The sequence below is a fragment of the Chelonia mydas genome, chromosome 6, assembly GCF_015237465.2.
Source record: "Chelonia mydas isolate rCheMyd1 chromosome 6, rCheMyd1.pri.v2, whole genome shotgun sequence".
In the NCBI taxonomy this organism is placed as follows: domain Eukaryota; kingdom Metazoa; phylum Chordata; order Testudines; family Cheloniidae; genus Chelonia; species Chelonia mydas.
This window is the reverse complement of record NC_051246.2, coordinates 62759623-62782423: the sequence shown is the minus strand read 5'-3', so window position 1 is coordinate 62782423 and position 22801 is coordinate 62759623. Positions and strand designations below refer to the sequence as shown.

The 22801-nt window shown below is 38.9% G+C and overlaps 1 protein-coding gene across 8 annotated transcripts in view; it reads right to left on the bottom strand.

Moving 5' to 3' along the window:
- FUT8 (fucosyltransferase 8) overlaps positions 1 to 22801 on the bottom strand; it is a 275730-nt gene that overhangs the window by 149257 nt on the left and 103672 nt on the right. For 7 of the 8 annotated variants that reach the window (XM_043548805.1, XM_043548802.1, XM_037900242.2 and 4 more), the window contains one exon: positions 8441 to 8531. The exons of the other annotated variant lie outside the window; for it this stretch is intronic. The gene's annotated coding sequence lies outside the window, so the exon portion shown is untranslated. The remainder of the gene's footprint in view (positions 1 to 8440; positions 8532 to 22801) is intronic. 8 annotated transcript variants of the gene reach the window in all.

The window sequence follows — 22801 nt, the reverse complement described above, 5'->3', positions numbered from 1 at the left end:
ATCCTCTGCAACAGGGATGCCTGTGTTTGAGGCCATAGTGCTCATAGTGCCAGGTCTCCGCAGCTGCCTAGTCAAGTAATAGAATGGCTTTTCTAAACTGTCAAAATGTAAAATGTGGATCCTGAAACTACTGTAACATCAGCAAAATCCCCAAAACATTATTTCATCAAAAGATCTATACATGAGAGAGGAACGATGGTTTTGCTGTGAAGGAACTGGACTGGGACTGAGAAGAGATACATTCAATTACGCAGTTATACCATGGACTTCCTAGGATACCTTAGGCAAGCCACTTAAGGTCAGAGTTTAAAAAGTGCTCAACACTCACAAATGGGGACAAATTTTCAGAGGAGTTCAGCATGTTGTGTGCTCGGATCTTTTGAATATCTTCTCATAAATGTCACAGGGGGAGCTGCTGCATGCTGACCACTTTTGAAAATCTGGTCCTTATTTTACATGCCTAAATGGGAGCAGAGCTCTTTGAAAAATCCAGACCCACTTGTGCATGCTAAATGCTTGAAAGTTTGGCTTTGATTTGGTGAAATCCCAGCTCTCTATGCCTCAGTGCCCCCTCTGTCATGTGAGGTTAATATTTCCTCTCTCTCACTCATAGAAATGTAGGACTGGAAGGGACCTTGACAGATCATCTAGTCCTGTCCCCTGCATTAAGGCAGTACTATTATCTAGACCATCGCCGACAGGTGTTTGTCGAACCTGTTCTTAAAAACTTCCAGTGACCGAGATTCCACAACCTCCCTAGGCAATTTGTTTCAGTGCTTAACTATCCTTACAGTTAGGAAGTTTTTCATAATGTCTAACTTAAATCTCCCTTGCCACAATTTAAGCCCATAATTCTTGTTCTGTCCTCAGTGGTTAAGGGGAGCAACTTTTTACATACTTGAAGATTGTTATCCTCCCCCTCAGTCTTCACTCCTCCAGACTAACAAACCCAGTTTTTTCAATCTTTCTTCATAGGTGATGTTTTCTAGACCTTTAATCATTTTAGTTGCTCTCCTCTTGACTTTCTCCAGTTTGTCCACATCTTTCTCAAAGTGTGGTGTCCAAAACTGGACACAATACTCCAACTGAGACCTTATCAGTGCTGAGTAGAGCGGAAGACTTACTTCTTGTGTCTTGATTACAACACTCATGCTAATACATTTGAGAATGATGTTCACTTTTTTTTTGCGCAACAGTATTACATTGTTCACTCATATTTCATTTCTGATCCACTATAACCCCCAGATTCTTTTGTGCGTACTCCTTCAAGGCAATCATTTTCCATTTTGAATTTGTGCAGCTGACTATACCTTCCTAAGCGTAATACTTTACATTTGTCCTTATTGAATTTCATCCTATTTATTTCAGAACATTTCTCCAGTTTGTCAACATCATTTTGAATTCTAATCTTGTCCTCCACATCACTTGCAATTCCTCCCAGCTTGGTATCATCCGCAAACTTTATAATGCTCTCTATATGCCATTATCCAAACATTTATGAAGATATGGAAAAGAATGGGCCCCAGGACAAATCCCTGAAGGACCCCACTTAATATGCCCTTCCAGCTTGACTCTGTATCATTGATAACTACTCTCTGAGTACAGTTTTCCAACCAGTTGTACACCTACCTTATAGTAGATTTGTCTAGGCTATATTTCACTAGTGTGTTTATGAGAAGGTCATGGGAGACAGCATCAAAAGCCTTACTAAAGTTGAGATATAACACATGTACTGCTTCCCCGCTACCCACAAGGTTTGTTACCCTGCCAAAGGAGGATATTAGGTTGATTTGATGTGATTTGTTCTTTACAAATGCACATTGACTGTTACTTACCACTTCATTTTCTTCTCAGTGCTTACAAATGTATTTATTATTTGCTCCACTATCTTTCTGGGTACTGAAGTTAAGCTGACTGGTCTATAAATTTCATGGCTTGTCCTTATTGCCCTTTTTATGATAGGTACTATACTTCCTTTTTTCCAGTCTTCTGGGATCTTGCCTGTCCTCCACAAGTTCTCAAAGATAATTGCTAATGGCTCAGGGATCTCTTCAGCCAGTTCCTGAAGTATTCTAGGATGTATTTCATGAGGCCCTGATGACTTCTAACCTGTCTAAATAATTCTTAGCGTTTTCTTTCCCTCTTTTAGGCCACGTCTATATGTACAGCACTTCAGCAGCACACCCGTACCAGTAGAGCTGTGTCACTGCAGTGTGTCTGGTGAAGACTCTCTATGCTGATGAGAGACAGCTCTCCTGTCAGCATAAAAACGCATCTCCTTGAGCAACATAAGCTTTGTCAGGGGGGGAAGTTCTCCAGCTGACATAGCGCTGTGTACACAAATGCTTGTGTCAGTGTAACTTATGTCACTCAGGGAGTGGAATATTGATACACTTTGCCGACATAGGCTGTAATGTAAACATAGCCTACGAGTCAGATCCTACCCCTGTTACACTGATGTTCATTATGACAAGTTTCAGAGTAGCAGCCGTGTTAGTCTGTATCTGCAAAAACAAAAGGAGGACTTGTGGCACCTTAGAGACTAACAAATTTATTTGAGCATAAGCTTTCATGAGCTACAGCTGAAGTGTAGTGAAATGATGAAGTGAGCTATAGCTCACGAAAGCTTATGCTCAAATAAATTTGTTAGTTTCTAAGGTGTCATAAGTCCTCCTTTTCTTTTTGATGTTCATTATGTTATTCACCCAATCACTGCTAAGTTTTTTGGTGAAAACTAAAACCAAAAAAAGGCATTTTACTCTTCGGTCATTGCTGTGTTTTCTGTTATTGTTTTTCACTCCTCACTGAGTAATGGACCTATCCTGTCCTTGGTCTTCCTCTTGCTTCTCATATATTTGTAAAATGCTTTCTTGTTACTCTTTATATCCCTAGCTAGCTTAATCTTGTTTTTTGGCTTGGCCTTTCCAATTTTGTCCCTATATGCTTGTGGGGTTTTTTATATTCATCCTTTGAAATTTGATCTACTTTCCATTTTTTGTATGATTCTTTTTTGAGTTTCACCATGTCTTTTCTATTTTGATAAGCTCTTCAGAGCAAGAACTGTCTTTTATTGTTTTTGTACAATGCCTCGCTCAATGAAACCCCTATCTCAGCTGGAGGCTCTAGATCCTACTGTAATACAATAATAATGTCAAAGATTCCTTCCTTTAACATAAACAGACCAACTGAAATGCATGAGACTATTGTATATATTTTCCTTCAGTTCGCTATTTTATATGTATCATCTCTATACATTTCAAATGCTATGAAATGGAGAGGTTACTTACATGCACTATAACTGGACTTTGAGATGTTTTGTCCATGTGGGAGCTCCACTTTGCACATCCAAGCACTTTCAATCCAAGATTTTTGGTAGAGTATCTGCTGGGTCAATGCCTGAGCCCTATATAGCCTCATGCTCTAATCAATCAGAGGGCCTATGGGGAAGACAGACCAAATACCACTCCAGTTCCTTCTCAGCTATGAAACCCATTCAAGGTAAGGACTCCAAAGAAGAGGGGAAGGAGAAAGGGTAGAGAAGCACCCATAGGGATAAAACACCCTGAAGAACTCTAGTTACTGTACAAATAAGTAATCTCTCCTTCTTTAGGTAGCTCTCCCTATGGAAGCTCCACTCTAAGTGATTCCCAAGCAGTGTCCCAACTACAGAGGTGAGTGCTGAGGAGATGGCTCTAATACTGATTGGAGAACAGCCGCACCAAAGGCTGCATCTCAACTAGGAAAAAGTGTACATAGACAACTAGCAGCTTTACACGGGTCTGACATGTGTATGTTTTTAAGCAGAGCAACAGAGCTACCCTAGTGGAATGGGAAGTCACGTTTGCTGGGGATGCACTCCAGAAGCTTCGTACCATGTCAAAATACACACACACTTTCATAGTCTGAGTGGAAAGAGGGGCTCCCTTCATCTTGTCTGCAAGAGAGAGTGAGTCTAGGATAGGCTCTGAAGAGCATGGTCCTTTTGAGGTAGAATGCAACAGCTTTTCTCATGTCTTGAGTGTGAAAAATAGTTTCTTGTCCTGAAGTGAGAGGTTTTGGGGAAAACACTAGCAACTGAATGTCCTGATTGACATGCAAGTCCAAGGAGATCTTGGACAGGAAATGAGATTGGGGATATAGAATCATCTTGTCCCGGTTACATACCATGTAGAGTAGATCTGTCAAAAGTCTCCCAAACTCCCCTACCCTTCTGGCCAAGTGATGGAGAACAGAACAACTTCCCATGGACTTAAAGGGTGGTTCCTCAATACATTGAGAACTAGATTAAGGTCCCAGGTGGAGTAGGCTCTCTGATGTGAGGAAGGTTGGTCAATCCCTTAATGAACCTTGAAGTGAATACTGAAGGGTGCATGAATACTGAAAACCCTTCAACTGATAGGTGAAAGGCGGTAATGTCAGCCAGTTGGACTTTGATAGAGCTCAGCGACAAGCCCAGAGTTTAATTCAAAATGTTTTCAAGTATGTGGGTGATGTGTGACTTGGAGGGAGAAATTGCCGACTGGATGTTCCAGCAATGAAATCTCTTCCACTTTTGCAGGTAAGACTTTCTCATGGAAGGTTTACGACTAGTTAGTTGGGGATTGGTCCTGCTTTGAGCAGGGGGTTGGACTAGATGACCTCCTGAGGTCCCTTACAACCCTGATATTCTATGATTCTATGACTATTCAACAGCATATTCTGTACTTCAAAAGAACAATCCTTTTCTACACCCGAGAGACATCAAGAAGCCAGGCCTTGAGATATAGCAAGGAAAGATTGGGGTGAATTATTGTGCCCGATTCTTGGGCCAGTAGTTCTACTGTCAAAGGGAAACAGAGGTGGATTCAGACACAAGGAAATCAGATCCAGGAACCATATGTGCCTCAACCATGCTGGTTCTATGAGGATAATTACCAATTTTTCTTGCTTTAGTTTGTTGAGTAGCAACAGCATCAGGGGATAGGCATACAGCAGAATTTGAAGTAAAAAATTTAGGAAGGCATCTCCCAAGAAGAGTTTCAACTGTGTCTTCCTCCTCAAACAAAATCATCAGCATTTTGTGTTGGATGGTGCCCCAAAGAGGTCTATCTCTGGGAAGCCCCAAGTGAGAAAAATCTTCAGTAGCGTAAAACCACATTTCCCATTTTTGATCCTGACAGAAATGTCTGCTCAGCATATCTGTATAACGTTGTTCAGACCTATCAGATATGTCACTAAGATGTTTATTTGGTGGGTTATACACTAGTTCCAAAGTTTTATTGCCTCTGAACACAAGGATTGGGATCTTGCTTCTTGTCAGCCCTCTTGCAAGTAGACGGGATAATGACCCATGTTTTCCATATTGCTTGGACTAGTGACAGCAGGAGGTCATTTATAGGTAAGGTTACCTTGCTTTGGGGAGAGGTGCGTAGGTTATCTACCAAAGCATATTATGGTTCCTGCACCACTTCCAAGGAGATCTATAAGGATTCAACTACCTTCTTCATGAGTTCTTGGAAGAAATTCAATTAATCCTCACAGGAGGAGGGAGGGAACATAACTGCCTCATAGGGCAAGGAAGAGGACGTAGATAGCAGGGCCTCCTCCACTCTCAGCTCTTGTTCTTCTAAGGGGTCCTTTTGAGGAGGGGGGTTCTGGGGTACCAGTGGCTGCCTCCCTTGGCGGATCCTCTTACATGAGGGTACCCTATAGAACAGGCCTCTGTACAGGACCCAAGGATTACAGAAGGCCCAATAACATGCCTAAAGGCCTTACAGGCAACATAAAGGAAAGGAGAGGGGCCCCAAGGTGCTCCTACTATGAAGGTTGTTGGGTCAGTTGTCAACTGGTATCTGGGATCTCTGCCTTAGGATACACTTCAGGAGAGGGAGGTTCAAACAGAAAGGTAATGGAATCTTGGATGGAGATCTCGGAGTTCAAGATATTTTCCCCCTGTTTCTAGGGAGGGGGGCAGAAGCGTTGGTACCAGTGGCTGTGTTGTATTGGTGGTTGAGTTGGTACTGGCAGAAGAGCCTTCATCTGAGATTGGGGCAACACTGAAGGGTACATCGGAACCAGCAGAAAATCCCTCTTGGTCCTTCTCAACTTAACACCATACATGTGTCTGCCCTCATTTTTCTGCTGTGCCCACACCTTATTCAGGAATGAAAGGGCCCAAAGCAGCTGAAAAGCTGTGTGTGCTGTGCAAGCAGCGAGAGGGGAAGAGATGGAAGGGCAAGAGTGATGGAGACTAAACAAAGCAGGACCACATATCTCCACCAAGTGTTCCAAGGCTCACCATGGAAAGAAAAAAAGTGAGCAAGTAACTGTTTCCATTTAACTACAAATCCACATAGGAGAGGAGTAACAGACATTTACTCAATTCTTCAGGTTATATTCAGCAATAGTTTAGCACTGCTAGGCTTCCCGTGTCTGTATGTGTGGCAGGAGATAGGGTGTGTCCAACAATAGTTATTCTCTACCCTCCTCTCCATGACCAAAACCCTTTTACTTGCAGGATCAGCATGAGGACTTAGATACTTTACTAATTTTTACATTTCTACAAATGCGCCCACAACACACCTCTCTAGGGTTGTTGTTTTTTGTGGGGGAGGAGGTTAATTCAAATGTACAAAAACTAATGTCAATTATTTCCTAAAGAGTTCTTCTGCTCTCAAGCAGGTGCTATATTGCTTTTATACTATGTCCTAGAGGTCAACAAATCTGGACTCTGGCAGACTAACATAAAAACTGAATTTCAGAATTAAGGGTACTCTACAAAGAACTTCTAGCCCTGAGCCTCAGATGTTCTGATCTAGAGACTCTTCACTTTCTTCTGAAGGAGATGTGGTAAAAATAGTCCTCATGAAAGGGAGGCCACCGGAGTAATGGGAATATGAATTGGACCTGCTCTACCTGGTACTAATATGATCATCGGTACTGGGGTCAGTGTCCAGGTCAATGATAAAGGCAAGTGCTTCACAGAAGCAAAAAATGGAGAATATGATTCCCGACAAAATGGTAAGGACCACTTTGTAACAACATATAGCTTTGGTGCCAAAAGAGCTGACAATATCAGTACCAAGGATACAGGCATGAGGGTAGTGAGTGTCCCTACATACAATCTAGATAGGGTCAGTACCAGAACCACAGATACAAAAACAGACAGTGGTGCTTCACTAACAGTACTGGTGTGATAAGTACTGATTGTATCAGTATCAGAGTAGCCAGTGCTGTGGAGAGTTAATCATGCGATCTCAGTACAGAGGACCTTACGTTCACCAGTACAGTACCAGAAGAGATCGGAGATAAGTCCATGTCCACATTGTGTTCAGTAATTTCACTATCAGAAAGGGTGTTCTGAGAACAACTTTAAAGTCTTGAGCTACCTTTATGTCTGAAAGTCTGGTAGTTTTATAAGGTTTGGATGCCAAACTTGGAGAAGGTGAGTTGCGTATTTTCTCCTTGTGGCAATTACATTCCTTCTTACTTCTGACTCCAGAGGGTTTTGTCAAAACAGAAGATTTGGTGGCTGCTTCAACCATCCAGGAAGATGAAACTGCAGAAGCACTCAGAGGATCTCTCATCCTTTTTAGTCTCTGATCATTCAATGATTGCCTGTTCTGTTCATTCCCTCTGAAGCACCTAGCATAGGCCACTGTCGGAAGACAGGCTTCTGAGCTAGTTGGACCATTGGTCTCACCTACTATGGTTGTTCTTATGTTATGTTCTTATATGGCTGTGAAGCTTGGGTCAGAGGCTGGGTGCACTGATTGTTCAAGGAAAAGCATCCTGAAGCAAGACTTTCTTGCTGAGTTCTCTTTAAATATGTGAATTTATTTTGCAGCTCTAAAATAGTCTGCAAGTGTCATACCTATCAGGGATGTGTGCTTCCTTCAGGCAGATGAAACATCTTATATGACCATCAGTCGGCAGCATGACAGCTTCACAAGATGGGCAATTTTTGAATCCCAAGGAGTTACGGTTTATCATCGTGAGCGAACTGATACCAAGTACTTCCCAGGGGGAAAAAATATTGTTCCCAACAGGAAAAACTGAAACTACACAAGAAATACTTAACTAAACTTAAACTACTGCTAACTAAATAACTGACTATTTAAAATGTATTTACAAGGACAATGGAAGGCAAGCATGCTAAAAGAGGAGAGCTTCGACTCATAGCCATGGGCAGTGAGAAGGAACGGAGGGTAGTTGGGTGGCCTGACCCTTTTTGCCCTCAGTTGGAAGTACAATGACATGCAGGGTTCAAGCGCTGCCCCAACAGGTATTGCTGATTAAAATCTCTATCTTGAGGCACTGGGCAAGCACTTACCAACTATGGAATATCTATATCTATCTATCTATATATGAAAAATCACTTGAAGAAGAATCACAACTCATTCAGTTTTAATCTCCAAGTATCAGATATGAACAGTAATCAATAAATCTGAAAACAACTTACCTTCTCCATGACAGTAGGAAGTAGAAACAGTTGCATGATGGGCTTCTAGGGAAATAACTGTTTCCTCTGATCCAGCAGTCAGTGAAATTAACTGCTCAAAAAAAGCCAAACAAACAAATTAGTCATAATTTCAATGACAGCATTTTATTCTGTAGTACAGCAAGCACCTGCCACATCCCAAAGTGCAACTGCAAAAATACAATATGGCATATTGTTGAAGTTAAAAATGATATATCCACTGTCTTCAACTCTACTAGTTTTTGTTCAACTTGTATATTGCCAAAATGGCACCAAATAACAGAAAGAATAATTTTTTGACCTATTAGTTCTTCAATATTTGTTACAAATACACTAGAAAGATGATATCTGAGAATAGCTTCATTAATAAATTTTAACATCTCAGAAACAACTCTAAGGTGATCCCAAAAAAAATAAAAGATGCTCTTGACCGGGAACACATATTTATATATTTCCTAGATAAAATTCTGTCGATATTAAACTACCAAAAATCAATCAAGTTTAGTAAATTAAAATATCTAATTTTTGATGTACATATCTAGTGGGTGCATCCTCACAGAGGACTTGTAATGCCAGTAACACTGCTGTTTTGGATCACAAAAAAACTCTGCGTTATCCATCCCTCATTCGTGTCTTCATTTTAATCCCACCATTCTCAAATCCCCATAGCACAGCTTCTATCCTTCCAGATACGAGGCTCTAAACAGAAAAATGATCAGCAAGATGTGCATTGGCCGAACCATTGGAACACACTGAGCCACTTCTCCACATCACCTTAAAAATTAGGACAAAGCCTCCATGGTGCTCCAAAACCCAAATATTGAGATACTGATGTCTCCTACATACAACAGTACAATGAATAACCACCATAACTTTTGGCTAGCTCAACTCTAGTTACTGTAATGAATGGGATTTCCAGTAGCCACTGCAAGTCATAGCTACAGAAATAAGAACATGTTTTTGAAGGAGGTCTACAGGACATATAATATACAGCTGATAATTACTTGAGGCTATATACAATTCTCTTCTAAAATATAATCTTGAATGTTCTGAATCCACTGTTTTCCCAAGTCTGATCTACTTTCCACTCAGATCAAAACTGCTTGAAGATGTGATGGATTGCTCCTATAAAAGTCGCCCATTTTTAACAGTAGGCAGCAATCATTTGCAGGTCAGTTAAAGAAGAGGCTGCAAATAGTATTGCTGGTTATCTGTTCTGTTTGTAATTCTAAATACTCTGAATCCCACAGCTCTTAAGCCCTATTCGAGGAAAATACTTAAGCGTGCATTTAACATTAAGCATGTGCTTACGTCCCAATAAACTCCAATGGGACATAAGGACATGATTATGCATTATCCTGAATTGGGGCCATAGTCCCTGAACTTCCCATAAATACATTTTCCTGTAAATTTTCTGTTATGCAATACAGCAGAAAGAGTATCTGATTTCTGCCCTTAAGATGCCTTAAATTCTGCTTTTCCTTCATCTACTGATGGATTTTTGAGATTGATTTGACATCTTAAAAAGTAGCTTACCTCGGACAACAGTTTTAAAAACACACACTTCTTTAAATCATAATTTCATTTACTATAATCATATTTACAACAGGGACAACATGGTCTAGTGGTCACAGAATGGCTGAACGTCAAAAGTAGTTCATACTCTGCATTGATTCACTGAGTAACTTGGGCAAGTCATAATGTCACTATGCCTCAGTTTTCCACTAGCAAAGAATTTAATACTTGCCTACTTACTTCACTGTGATGTCCAATGCTTAATTCATTAATTTTTACTATGCACTTTCAAATCCTTAGATGAAAGATGTAATGTGTATAAAATATTAATATTTTACACAAATCCAAAGTAAATTAAAGTCTTTTTACCAAATTATTATTTTGATATTTTAAATCTCTGATTAAAGTTAAAAAATCATAACTTTTAGTAAGAAGAATGAACAGAAAAGACATTATGGAATAGTGATTCTTAATCATATCTCTGATAAAATAAGTACCAGAATATTCAATATATAAATGAATATAAGGCTTCGTTATGAAAAACATTATTTCCTTTAAATATTTTTATCCAATTACACAGACACATACCCTTTAATATACAAGATTAAAGGAATATAAAGATCAGGGAAAAAACAAAATGCAAGGAAACTGAATAAATTTTAAGGTGGTGAGGTAAATGTACTGAAACACAAAATTTCAATAAATTTCTCGTCAATGCCAAAGCAAACATCAACAACCTCCTTCAAGACCTACTAGACCAAAAAAACATAATTCAGACAATCAGAGAACTGACTTTTGTTAATTCTAGTTCTCTTTCGATAAATAGCACATGTTGCTCCAAGCCCTCTCTTTTAGTGTATTTCTCCTGGCTCTACAAAAAGATTTACATGCTTGTTTATCCATCTTTAAAGTATAAAACTGAAATGTCATCCTTACTGTCCTCACAATATTCAAGTTTACTTGCAGAAAGAATAGGTAGTCAGTCACATAGCCATGGGTCTAAAACTGTGTACAGGGTGGAAAACAATCAATATTTAGAAAAAAGTTATTTTATTTAAATTGGATTTTTCTTTTCTGTAATCTCACTGTAATCTATTTAAACTACTTAAAATTAAAAAAATAATATTCAAGGAGTACATATGTACTGCCAAAGTTTTACAGAAAATCACACCACTGAACTGGTGGAAGTCATAAACTAAGAACTCGGAACCAGAGTATGCTGAAGTGCTAAATCAGCTTTTGACAGCAATGATCTCTTCTGTAGCTGCAGAGAGAATATTTTCTTCAGTTCAGTTTATTCAATCAGTTCAATTCAATGACTGGCTCTCATTCAAAGTTGAGCAACTGACTGGGAGAAGAAAAAGCAGGAAAGCTTGTTTTCCTCTTCCAACCTATGAATAACAACTAGGTGTGAGAAGGTGAGATCCACTACTTCTAAAAACTTGAATGACATTGGGACAATCAGTTAAATTAATTAACCACAGTTAATATTTCCTTTCTCTAAAAAATCATTTAGTTTTAAATGCAAAACACTGTTTCACAGTCAATTTTTTCGTATGTATTCAGCACATTTAAGGTAGTTTTATTCAACTAATATATAATTTTAAAATGCTGTGTTTGAGCATTTTTAATTGAATTCTAATTTCCATCAAAATGCAGTCTTACACAAATCGCAAGTAAAAACAATCTAGTGAATAAGAAAATCATCATTTGCCATTTTCTAACATAAAAAATTGTAAAAATTAAGACTCTGAATAAATGTATACTAAGCTATATGATTATTTAAATAAATATGTATGAACACAGTATCTTCCTGGACAGTAAAAAAGTACCACATTTAGTGTAAAGGCTATATTTAGTTGCAAATCAAAATGTTTTAATCATTAGTAACCAATGAGAATCAATCTTTCTTTAGAAAAGATAACTAAAAATGTACAAATACAAGTTTGACTAAAATCAATTATTTAAATCAAGGTTTACTGCTTGCTGATTTAAATAATTAATTTAGATTATTTAAATCACTTTGATTTAAATCAATCCCAACCTGGTTGTGTAAACGCTGTAATATTACTACTAAATAATTTGTTGCAAAGATACAGAAAAGACTGTGCCATAGGCCAAAGACTCCCAAACTGTGATCCTTAGACAATTAGTGGTTCACCAACCACATGCTGGTAATTCACAGAGAGAGATTGCCAGTTACATTATTTTGGTTTCTCCTTATTTACAACTACTAAATTGAATTAAAGGACAGATAAACAACTCTGAACTTGGACTAGTTCAGATGGAAATGGGAAACAATTATTTAAAAATAAATAAGACTCATGCCTATCATATACCTTTAAAAATTTTGATATTATGAGAATAATGCCATCCTTGTTTTTATTTTAGATATGCTATTAAAAAAGAAAAAGGAAAGATGTATAGAATTTCTATAATATACTCCATAAAAGAGGTGGAAAATGTATTTTTCAATACATTTTTAACATTATTTTTACATTAAAACAACTGCTATAATTGCAACAGGGATGTCATGCAATTGTGAATGAAACGGGAGGTGATTCCATTGAAATGAAAAGGAAAGAAAATGGTCCAGAGAGAACAATTATTAAATATGTGATCCACCCTATCAACAAGGTTGAGAACCCCTGCCAGAGAACCTAGGCTAGAAATAAATTTAGTTTTTCCTATCAGCCATGTAAGCACTGATCAATGTTACAGAGGCAACATACTGTCTCATGAGGGAGGAACACAGAAGAGTCATTTTATGAAGCAGTGGAGAAAGCAGATAAAGCAGTCTGCACTTCTGTTTTCAATGTCTCAGTAATGCCTTTTAACTATGGCTGTCAAGCGATTAAACAAATTAACCACAATTAATCCCGCTGTTAAATAATAGAATAACATTTATTTTTCAATGTTTTCTACATTTTCAAATATATTGATTTCAATTACAACATAGAATACAAAGTGTACAGTGCTCACTTTATATTTATTTATTATAAATATTTGCAATGTAAAAAACAAAAGAAATAGTATTTTTCAATTCCCCCATTACAAGTACTGTATTGCAATCTCTTTATCATGGAAGTTGAACTTACAAATGTAGAATTATGGACAAAAATAATTGCATTCAAAAATAAAAAGATGTAAAACTTTAGAGCCTACGAGTCCACTCAGTCCTATTTCTTAGCGAGCCAGTCGCTCAGACAAACAAGTTTGTTTACATTTGCAGGAGATAATACTTCCCACTTCTTGTTTACTCACCTGAAAGTGAGAACAGGCATTCGCATGGCACTGTTGTAGCCGGCGTTGCAAGATATTTACATGCCAGATTTGCTAAAGATTCATACGTCCCTTCATGCTTCAACCACCATTCCAAAGGACATGCTTCTATGCTGATGACAGGTTCTGCTCAATAACGATCCAAAGCAGTATGGACCGATGCATGTTCATTTTCATCATCTGAGTCAGATGTCACCAGCAGAAAGTTCATTTTCTTTTTTGGTGCTTCGGGTTCTGTAGTTTCCACATCAGTGTTGCTCTTTTAAGACTCCTGAAAGCATGCTCCACACCTCATTCATTTCAGATTTTGGAAGGCACTTCAGATTCTTAAACCTTGAGTTGAGTGCTGCAGCTATTTTTAGAAATCTCATACTGGTACCTTCTTTTCGCTTTGTCAAATCTACTGTGAAAGTGTTCTTAAAATAAACAACATGTGCTGGGTCATCATCCGAGACTGCTGTAACATGAAATATATGGCAGAATGCGGGTAAAACAGGACAGGAGACATGCAATTCTCCCCCAGTGAGTTCAGTCACAAATTTAATTAACACTTTTTTTTAAATGATCATCATCAGTATGGAAGCATGTCCTCTGGAATGGTGTCTGAAGCATGAAAGAGCATATGAATGTTTAGTATATTTGGCACGTAAATACCTTGCAATGCCAGCTACAAAAGTGCCACATGAACACCTGTTCTCACTTTCAGGTGACATTGTGAATAAGAAGTGGGCAGCATTATCTCCCATAAATGTAAACCAACTTGTTTGTCTTAGCGATTGGCTGAACAAGAAGTAGGACTGGGTGGACTTGTAGGCTCTAAAGTTTTACATTGTTTTGTTTTTGAGTGCAGTTATGTAACAAGAAAAAAAATCTGCATTTGCAAGTTACACTTTCACAATAAAAAGACTGCACTACAATACTTGTATAAGGTGAACTGAAAAGTATTTCTTTTGTCATTTTTACAGCGCAAATATTTGTAATCAAAAATAATATAAAATGAGCACTGTACATTTTATATTCTGTGTTGTAATTGAAATCAATATATATGAAAATGTAGAAAAACATTCAAAAATATTTAATACATTTCAATTGATGTTCTACTAATTAATCATGATTAATTTTTAATTAATTGCATGAGTTAACTGCGACTAATTGACAGTCCTACTTTTAGCTATTAAAAATGAGACAGATATCAGTCAGAAACACACCTGGGTGAAAACTACCAATATCTACTCTGAGCTATTCTAATGTCTTCGGTAGATGTATTTATTTGCATAGAACATATGGGCCCGAACAGCCAAAGGTGTTAACATAATCCAATCACCAAAGAACATTAGACACTCAAATAATGTTCAGGGTTTGGTATACAGAAATCTTAGCCTGTTTAGTACCATGAGAAACACATCATCAAAATCTTCTTAACATTTTATTAAAGGACACAGAAAAAGAAGGAAAAACAGTTAAGCATTTGAAATGTAAATATTAAATAAGGTTTTCATTTTAACAACATCCCTTGCTCCCTTTAGTGGGAGACAGGTTTCAGAAGGAAAAATCCCTTGTTTGACAGTCTCTTAGATTGTATTAAAGATGGCAAAAACTGTCCTTTTGGAGAAAACAGAAGAAGTTAGTAGAGATGGGCTGGAGCTGTTGTTATTGTTGCTGTTTAAGTCCGATCCCATTTCTTAAGAACACAAAACAAGATAAACACATACAAAAGGGGAGAGAAAACAAACAGCAAAGACAGAAAATGCAGCTTCTGTCTGTGGTGCTGAATTTCACTTGCAACCTCACGGGTAGAAAAACACAGGCCCAACACATGGTCTTAATAGCCACTTGGAGAGCTGACTAATTTGCACCAGCTTCAAAAAGCTTAGATGCTTTAGTTGCCTCTCTGGTCACAGGCTTAGAGCGGTGTTGCAAAATATACAATCTTGGCTGGCTAAGCCAGACACTTATTAGACAGAAGGAAAAAGGAGAGAGAAGAAGAAGAAGAAGATATAAAATAGAGAAGGAAAAGGACATGTGGGGTGTGGGAGGAAGGAAGACAGTCTCACAACCCAGGTGATGTTTGGGATTCAGATGGAACTGGTGAAGGTGCCATGTCATCTGTCTCCCTCTCTCTGGCTCAGTCTGGTCAGGACATCTCTCAGGATCAGGATGATGAAGGCCTGAGATCCCAGGAGATGATGGGGATCCCAGCTATGATTCATAGATCCATAAATTACAAGGCCAGAAGGGACCATTGTGATCATCTAGTCTGACCCCCTGTATAACACAGGCCATAAAACTTCCCCAAAATGATTCCTAGACCATATTTTTAGCAAAACATCCAATCTTGTTTTAAAAATGGTCAGTCAGCGGTGGAGAATCTACCACAACCTTTACTAAGTTGTTTCAATAGTTAATTACTCTCACTGTTGCAACACTTGTGCAACTGAGGTTGTTGATTACATCCTTTTCACCCTCCCCAAGTGAACGAGCAATGAGTCACCTGATTCCAAATGTGCCATTCCCACAGATGGATACACAAGACAGTAGACCAAGCTACCCTCTGTTGAGGTAGTACATAGAATCAGACTCATAGAATATTAGGGTTGGAAGAGACCTCAGGAGAGTAACCACATTACCCATGAGACTCTAAACAGATTCCCTGTGATTTGAGATTGGAATGGCCTTGAGAGCCCGTTCAATGCCTTTTGTTCTAGTACCAAATTCCCCAGGGTGTCAACCATGGTACTGACCCAAAATTCTTCAGTAACAAGCCTGGCAGCAAGGCAGAGGCATATGATCCAGTACCAAGGTCAACACTAGTCTTCCAGAGCTGAATATAGAGTATCATAACTGCACCAAAAACATGTTTAACATTAGGATCTAGCAAACATACTAACCAACAAAATACAAAGATAAGGCTTCTACTACGTCCCCAGTTTTCCAGGTTTTACTGTATCTGAAATCAACAAAATGCATGTCAGGCATGGACACATTTTCCAAGTATGTGAGCCATATCTTTATAAGCAGATGTAGATTTCTCATTGGCAGTAAGGCACTTTTACACCACTCTGGCTATGTAAAGGGGCTTTAAAGCTTAGCTCAAGACAGAATCCAAGCCACAAGGAGCATTAAAGACTGAATTGAACCTAGAAACATTTTTTTAATCTTAAAAATGAAGAATACACATACAAAGATATATAAGTGATAGTAGTAATACACTGCCTCACCAATACGCCTCAATCCTAATCTGGAAGGACCAATTCTAGACAGTAGAGGGAACTTGAGAACTGGTACCTGTGACATAACCCAGAGTACAATCTGGATGTTTCAACACCTGTGTCCCCTCAGTTCTCCAACCTGGGGTGCCTTTTACATTGCCAAAGAGCAACCACTTCTGCCCTGCTCACACGCAGCCTCCAGCATGTAAATTACTCCCAGTTATACTGCAATAGTGTTACAGCCAGCCACCCTCGAATCGCACTTTAGAGCAAGACCAGCAAATTCCCAGTCCCAGACTGTCCCCCAGAAACATGCATCTTGTAGAGTCCAGCCCTCTCCTGGACAACACAAGTTAAAGTCCACCATTTTGTTAATAGAAAATGATACGGACAAATCCTGTTATCTCAAATGATGTTTCCCAAACACTTCAATCCAAGCACATTGGTTTAGTTAAAACAATAAAACAAATTATTAACTACAGAAAGATCGCTTTTAAATCATTACAAGTAATGAGGCATAAAAGTCAGAATTGGGTACAAAGAGATGATACAATCATAGTGTTAGAAGACTGCACCAGTTATCTAGTGTAACCTCCTGTCAAGATGTAGGATTTGTTGGGTCTAAACCATCCAAAACAGATGGCTGTCCAGCCTCCTTTTGAAAGCCTCCAGTGAAGAAGTTTCTACAGCCTCCAGAGGCAGTCTGTTCCATTGTCCTACTGTTCTTACAGTTAGGAAGTTTTCCTGAGATTTAATTGAAATTTGCTATGCTGTAGTGGGAATCCATTGCCTCGTGTCCTGCCCTCTGTGGTAAAAAAGAACAACTTTTCTCCATCTTTCTTATGGCAATCTTTCAAGTATCTGAAGACTGCTATCATATCCTCTCTTAATCTCCTCTTTTCCAAACTAAATATACCCAGTTCCTTTCTCCCTTTGCTCATATGGCTTGCATTCCATCCCTTTGACCATCTTTATTGCTTGCCTCTAGATCCTTTCCATTTCTCTACATCCTTTCTATACATTGGTGACCAAAAGCGTACACAGTACTCTAGCTGAGGCCTAACCAGCACCGAGTAGAGTGGTAGTATCACTTCCCATGACTTGCATGCTATGCCTCTGTTAATGCAACCTAAAATTGCATTTGCTTTTATTTCAACAGCTGGTTCATACTGAGGCTGTAATCCACCACAACTCCCAGATCCTCCTTAGCAGTGCTGCTGCCAAGCCAGTTTCCCCCCATTTTTTATTTGTGCACTTGGGTTTTTCTTTCTTAAGTGTAGCACCTTGCATTTATTTGTTGAATTTCATTTTCTTGTCTATACCCCAGTTCTCCAATTTTTCAAGATCCCTCTGAATTTTAGCTCTATCCTCCCGCCTAGCTGTCTCATCTGCAGACTTGATCAATATGCTCTCTATATCTACACCTAGGTCATTAATGAAGATCCAGAACAGAACTGCGTGGAACCTCACCTGAGACCTCCCTCCAATCCAACATAATCCCATTAATAGTTAATCTTTGTTTGCAGTTGTTTAACCAATTATGTATCCACTTAATGATAGTTCTGTCGAGCCTGCATTTCTCCAGTTTACTTATCAGAATGTTATGTGGGACTACGTCAAAAGCCTTGCTGAAGTCCAGGTATATTATGTCCACCGCATTCCCCCTACCCATCAAATCAGTTACTCTATTAAAGAAAGAAATCAAGCTAGTTTGGCACAATTTGTTCTCAGTAAATCCGGGCTGTCTCTTAGTGATTACCTCTTAATCTTCCAGGTATTCGCAAACTGAATGTTTAATGTATTGCTCTAGTAGCCTCCCAGGTATCAAAGTCAGGCTGAGTGGTCCATAGTTTCCCAGCTCCTCCTTTCCCCCCTTTTTAAAAGATGGGCACTATGTTATTCTAGATGACTAGAGAAGGGCTCTCTCCGAAGTAAAACACAACACCTAACTTAACGAGCTAAGTGAATTCAAAACAAAAAGTCTCTCTCACCACCTGCTGCAGCAATCTTACTGGCTAATCTCTTTTCAGACAGGCCTTCTCCCCAGTCTAATGACGCTTCCTTTGTCCTTCAAGTGTAGTTAATGCCATGAGTAGAGATGAAGGGAGAGATTATTTCTCCACTCTTTATACTTTTCTTTTTCTATGAAAATCATCTCCAGCTGAGGTTCAGGAGACAGCAAGTCTGTAGGGACGGGAACTTCCAGCTGTTTCTTTGCCAAAATGTAGATTTCTCATTCACACCCTTTTTCCTGCCAAAGAATGGCTGCTTAACTGGGTCCATCTGATTTTGTTGACACCTGGCTGAGATGTCAGTTTGCCTTTTGTCTCTGAGGAACTGGTTTATGCCTGCTTTACTAAACTTGGAACATATCTAAGTAATGTTATACAATAGAATCTTATAACTTTACATACAACATTGCCACACATATTTTACCAATACAGTGATGATCAGCAAATTATAAGTTTTCAAATGATACCTCACAATGCATACTTTGTACAAAATTTATCATAGTCTTGTAAAAAGGGTGAACATAAGTATGCAGACTGTCACGGTACCTGTTTAATCTTTAACCATCACTGCCAGACCAAGGCCAGACACCAAATAGTTGTGAATGTGGATTTTTTTATGTCTACTGCTATCCACTTATAACTAGATTTAGAACAATTGATTTCATATAGCATGCTAACAGCCACCTAAGTGTAATAACTTTCAGTGAATATTGGCCTGGGACAAATTTTAGTTAGTAATCTGGCAATGTAAGAGTCGCTGTATCCCACAGCCAGGACTCCATGTTACCTGTGGTTCAACAGACATGGAATTCAACACTTACTACAGAACTGTAATCCAGAAGCTCTTTTTAAAAAAAAATGATGTTTCTGGCCCTTATGGTTGCAGAAATAACCTAGAAAATGTAAGGGGAAATCTGAGGCAACAGCTGAGCGGGTGTGTGCTGAAGTGCCTGAGAATACTGGGGCAGCTAGAAGTAGTGGAGGTGTCTGCAGTGGGTGAATGTTTGTAGGGTGCCTGGGGCTGCTGGAGCAGGGCAGAGAGTACTCAAGAGCCTAGCTGTTAGAAATGGGTGTCTCGTGTGGCTGGTGGCTGTTGATGGTGGCAGGAGTAACTAGGTGTTAGCAGCAATTGGCTGGATGCTAGGGAGCTGGGAGGGTGTTTGCTTGGGAGGAGGCTGTTGCAGCTGACTGCAGGGGAAAAGATGAGGCAGCCTGGGCCAATATTGGGCCCCTCACTTTGTGCTGTAGCTGACACTTCCCTCTGTGACTTCTACCACCTCTTGCCTCTCACTGCTCCTTAATGGCTGGGATCCAGCATGGGAAGCAGTGGGAAAGAAGACACTGGCTGCCTTTTCAGCTGCAGCCAGAGCAGCTGACGGAAGGTGCAACTTCAGCTTGGCCAAAGCTCGGATGAATGCATTAGGATTCAGGGTGCCAAATGTGTAACTGCTATACAAGATGTGCAACACTTGGCAGCCTTGAGGAATTTTGAGTCACACTTACACCCAGGAAGTTAAGAGAAGCCAAATGCGTAGGCAGAATCACACAGCACCCAAGACCATTGGAAATGAGTCAGTGAGGAAGCCTACAATCTCCCCACCTTCCTTAGTGCATGTGGAAGGAAGGAGGTTCTGAGCTGAGCTGCCTGGACAATGTCATGGTGTCCAAAGTTCAGGGACATGCACAGAATGGAGAAAATTGGTGGGAGTAGGGTGAGAGAAAGGGACAATGTCATTATTGCCAAGGTCCAGGGACAGGGAAAACATAGGGGGAAGGAATGGGATACGGAGAACATTGAAAGTATTCCCTATTAAAGTAATCACTGACTTTTTTTTTATATCAATTACCATATTAAATTTAAACCACAGTTGTGTGTGTTTGTGGAGCCTGAAGGATGAGATTGAAGAGTATTACACAAACAATAGAATAAATGAATAGTATCATAAAAATGTAGGGGGGCTTGCTGTGATATTTGGGCTCACTGTGCCACAACACACACTTGCCTAAGCCTATAAAAATCCCTTCAGCTATTCAATCTCCAAACAATATATGTTATATCTTCAAAGAAAAGAGTTTTTACTTTTCATTTAGAAAAGCATGGAAATTAAATACACAAAATATCTAAACAATATTAAGGTGACATAAACCAAACCTGAAAACACAGGAAGCTCAAAATTAAAGCTGAAGCTGTCCTGAATTAACAAGCTAGTGTCTTCTCCCCTCTCCTGCCTCCTCCTCTAAACAATGGCATGAAATACTGTAAGGATGAAGTGTTAGCCTTATGACTGAATTTCATGAGTTTTGATATCTTCTGTCATGGCTTTAATGGTATTTTAGTTTCTTTTAATTCTACTTATAACTGAATCACAAATGTCAAGTGCTAAGATCAGTACATTAATCAAAATTTCTCTTGAAATTACAATGTAATTACCATTAACTCATAAACTTGCTACTATAGCACAAATGATTATATGAATGATAACTGACTGTCTGGCTTTTAGTATAATGAGCTCTTTTTAAAAAAAAGTTCATTAGAACAAAGTTCTTTATCATACAAGCAAATTTTCTTGGCATATTTTTGTCATTGGGGATCAATTAGGCAAAAGTATTTCCTTTAAACAAAGAACATTTTCTAAAGTAAATATTCAAACTAAAAGAGGAACTAACTTTCCCTGTACCACACAGGACAGGTCACATAAATTTTAAGTAAGTTATTTTTCAAACACCTTCCTCTTTTTGCCTGTTTTTAACTTGATAATACAAGTGAAAGATGTTACTATATTGATTAACTATGTATTTTACGAAGGACTCTGAAATGTTAAATTTAACTAGATATACTTTCTCTCAACCACACAGGTATTCACATTTTTAGCTAGGTCAATGGTGTGTAAACACATCTTGTGGGATTTGAAATAGCTCCTTAAAATGCACAAGGACAATCATTAAGCAAGATCTAGTATCTACCACACAAGAGCACTCCGCTATTAATTTTATTTAGATTTCTTTCTAGTTAGTGAATCAGTACAATTATTTGTTGTCTACTGCCATTGACAAGACAGGTCCTACGTATCACTCTCTTTTCATCACTTCCACACCTGGCTTTGGTATACTCAGAGAAATGAAACTGTTCAGAAGGCTGGTGTGCCAGAAGTTGATCCACCTGGAGGCAGACTTCACTGTTCATGGGAAACAATGCAGTCTGTTAGACTCATTTTACGGTTGGGAATCAGGAAGTTCTGGGTTCTAATCCTAGCTCTGCCTCTGACTTGCTCTATGGAGTGATTGAGACAACTCATTTCACCTCAATGCTCTAGTTTACCCATCTTTAATAATGGAGATAATACTGTACCTATTTCACTGGAGTGCTGTGAGAATTAATTTGTTAATATTTGCACAGCATTTTGAACATGCAAAGTGCTCTAAAACTGGCAAGTATTACTATTGATTCGACTCCAAGAGAAGTCATGTGATGTGTCCAAAGCAAAGATTGCTTTTATAGCAGGACTGTTGCAGAGTGCTGATGGCCCTGTGCATCCAGTTGCCTGTGGTCCCCAACAGATTTGGTGCTTACAGTAATGTCTTTCATTTGTTCTTTCATAAGAAGGGGAACCTCCCAGGAACACTACCTTAAGCACTTAAGCTGCCAAAGAGTTACATGAAGTTTAAGTACTGTACGTCCTCTTGGTAGTGTAGTCCAAACCATAAATTAAAACTAGCAACTGTCCCACTGTTCCAGAAGAAGGCACGGTTCTTCTCAGCTGGACAAGTTTCAAGGTATCTAAGCCTCTAAATGATTAAACAAGGCTGGTCCTCAGAGTAACATCAATATCTGTACAGGAAAAGATGAACACGCAATCTCTTTTGGTTAAATTCCAAATTGTCTTTCTTTCTGAGACCAAGGTGGTACTTGGTGGGTACTGATGGTACATATTGAGCCACGTGTGGCATGATCCACATCTCTAAAATGGGACAGGGGAGAAAACTGAGTGAAAAGATCCCCCCTGAAAGGGTGTAAACATGTAGTTTGACCTCCCAGTATTGCATACTTCACCTTCCCAAGCAGGGAGAATAAGCAAGTTTGTTATGAAAAGTACATGAAAAAATGTGATTAACCACACATTTAAACTCAACAGATTTTATCACAATGTTCTGTTACAGATTCATTGACCTACCTATTACTGATCTCCTGAGTTACCCTATCCCATGGTTCATAAGTAAAAGTTGTAGTGGACTTATTTTTCTGAAGTATACAGTGTGGGACTCCCTCAAACATCTTACAAAATTCTTCACTGTACGTTCTATGGAAATTTTAGTCAATACTTTTA